Source organism: Stegastes partitus, unplaced genomic scaffold (genome assembly GCF_000690725.1).
Source record: "Stegastes partitus isolate 25-593 unplaced genomic scaffold, Stegastes_partitus-1.0.2 Scaffold481, whole genome shotgun sequence".
NCBI lineage: Eukaryota > Metazoa > Chordata > Actinopteri > Pomacentridae > Stegastes > Stegastes partitus.
The window spans coordinates 88391-91673 of NW_007578212.1; positions in this window are offsets into that span (position 1 = coordinate 88391).

Below are 3283 nucleotides of genomic sequence, written 5' to 3' on the forward strand. Positions count from 1 at the left end.
TGTGATAACTTACGGTATACGTTGGCTTATAATTAAATTCACAGCGTGGCACAATGTGAAGGGAATGTACAGATGCTGTAACTTGAATTTGCTGAGGCACACAAAAGAGTACTATACACATCAAGAGTGACATATATTATGGTTGAGTGACTGTAGACACACATTTGTCAGTCTTGCTCCCTACAGGATTTGTGTATTGCTTCTTTAAATTCATCAAGCATGCAGTGAGGAGACATGTGTGCTTCCTCCAGCAGTCCTTCTCCATCGTCTCCCCTGGTGATGCCTTTTTGGAATAGAGACGTCCTGTCCTTTGTGAGGGTGCACCAAGACTATTTTTCCAGGTCAAGGGGAGGAGGACAGAGGACAGAGGAGATGAGGAGGCTGGAATTAGTGAAAACGATGAGCCTTCCATAAAGCCTTGACTGGCTGAAGGAAGAAAAGGCTGAAGTTGTTGTGAGAACAGTCTCTCCCATCTCTTAAAACGCCTTCAGAGGAGTCATAGGTGTCTTGGTGGCCTCCCTCACGTGTCGACTTCTTGCAGAGTTACTCAGTTTTGAGGACGGCCTGCTGTACATGTCATATTCCCTCCATTTTTTAATGATGGATTTAACTGTACTCCGAGGGATGTTCACTGACTTCAAAATTTTCTTGTATCCGTCCCCTGGCTTAAGCTTTTCGAAAGCTTTTTCACAGACTTGCTAGGAGTGTTCTTTTGTCCTCATGGAGTACTGATTCACCAGTGACTGGACCTTCCGCATACAGGTGTTCACATACAGGTGTCTTTATACTACAATCAGTGCACCCACATCATCTCTATGTCACTAATTATCAGACTTTCAGCACCAACTGGCTGCACCTGTGTTGAATTAAGCGACTGTAAAGGGGGTGAACACTTCTGCAATCATTTATTTTTCCTTTTTTTAGACATGGTAGAAATCTGTTTTCACTTTGGCATGAAAGTGTCTTGTTTTGTACGTTCTTGTTGACAAATTTAATTGACCATGACTTAGTGTTGAAAAGCTATTTATAAAAAGGGGAACCCTCCAAGGCCGGCGAAAGCTTTTAATAGACACTGGAGCTGCTTCAGTGTCAAGGCCCTGGTATCACCACCTGTGCTTTTTCATGCTTGTGGAGTCAAAACGCCTGCTGTAAAAAGATCAAATAAATAACTTTCAACACCATCCAACTGGCTGACTTGCAGAAGAAGCATTTGTCCTGCACTTGTACCTACAATTCAGTCAACTGGCCGTCTACTGTGGCTTTATTGGTTGATTTCACTCAACCAATGAGATCATTTTTGTTTGTCATAGAAGTTTTTTTTTTAGGAATATACCTGTGATCCATACTTAAGGTGTCTCCCTGATGTTTTGGTGATTGTTAACAAAGCATGTTCACAGCTGCCTCTTGCAGGAGCACCAACAGCATTTGTTTTCACTCTTCTATTTGCATTGTCTCTTCAGCAGCTAAATGTTCCAATCTTCACTTAAAGGCTGTCTTATAAAGGAAGTCCAACATAGCCAGGATTGCTTTGTGTTAGCTGATTTGACAAATCCCAACATCCCTGAGATAATGGCTCTCTAATGTCAGGTTTTCCATTTTGTTTTTGTTAACAAGGTTTTCTTCATCAGGTTTTGAGTGCACTCCAATAAAACCAATTATCCAACTCCAAATAATTCATCAAATTAACCTTCATTCATTTGAACACAATGTTGAAGAAGCACATTTAGGTCTGTATTAAACCCAAAATAAAGGCCATTTGGAAATCACTGATTTGGGCCAAATCATAGTGAAATTAAAGTAACTGAGCTAATATTCTCGGTAATAAACACCAAGTGTTCTATTAGCTGCAGTATAAAACAGACTTCACAGCAAATCAGCACCAAGCAATAGAACATATTTGTGCATTTTCTGCGTCACCAACTGAATGTGTGTCGGTTTCCACGGCTACCTGACACATACAGTCAGCTGTAACTGCACGGCTTCATTTAGTAGGATTACTAATGAATTGTTGAGTGTACATAGCTCATAGAGAATGTGGTCAGGAAAAGAGGTGGTGAAAGTGTGGCGCTTCATACAGGCGATTTAAATCCCAAACTCTGAACAGATTAGCAGGTTAGGTGTGCAGCATCAGTTACCATGGTGATCTAGCAGGTTAAAAGACAGCCACCGTGGCTCAACATACCTCGTTAACCTCATTTGGAAGTACACCCCTCCGTTAGTTACTGTGGCTGAAAATAACACAGATGAGAGCCGTGAGAGTGAACCACAACATTAAAGGTGCAGACCGCAAAACCAAAACGATGCGCTGAAAGTCACTTCATGTAGATGACCAACACTGCAGAGCTGCACGATCATTTTCTGTGGTTTTGTAACTATGAGCAACAATCTTTTATATGCACATGCTTATTTCATCTTTTGTTATTTGGAAGATATTGATTGGTGCAGCTTTAAGTTACGTCTAGTAGGTATACATAATTTAAAGAAATACGTAGTTTATTACAGCAGCCCTGCAATAGAAACCATTAGATACACTCCTCAGTTTAGTATGAGGTGTTTTGAATATTTTGGCCAATATCGATCGGCATAAAGAGGCACAGTAAAGCTTTACAGCCTCCAGAGTGACCATATATTTGAATCAATACCTTTCTGGAACAGTTTCAGTGAACACTCAACATTATAACCTTCACAAAAACAGGATTTTTGAGCAGGACTGCTGCATCAGACAACATTCATTTTTGGCTTGTTGGGTCTAATAAACTAGAAATTGAGTGAGCATCTTTAAAAAATATCATTATTGGTTTTTCTTTCCTTCAGAAATCGTAATCATTTCTGCAACACCGGCCAGACGTTGAGGTTTGTATTTAAAATAACAGACCCCGCAAACAGATTTCCGCAGAGCTGTTCATACTCCACCGCAGGTCAGACCAGGACACCTCCTCCTCCATGTCTGCATGGCATGTTTACAGCCAGATTTCATTTCCATAATGATGATTAACGTGAAACATTCACACTATTTGCGCCTTGTACACCATTTCCTGTCCACATCGGTTCACCCAGGGAGCTGTAACTCTTATCACACTCGCTCTCTCCATCTCCCTGTAATTGCTCTATCAATCCAGTGAAGGAAGAAAAAAAAAAAAAAACAAGCAAAAAACCCAAATGAACTGCCCCGCGCTGCGCATGCACAGCTCATTTAGCTCCCAGCGTAATGAGAGCTGTTGCGTAAAAGCACAATCAATTTCTAATGTGCTAGTTTACAGCACCCACCAGACTGACAGCCGAG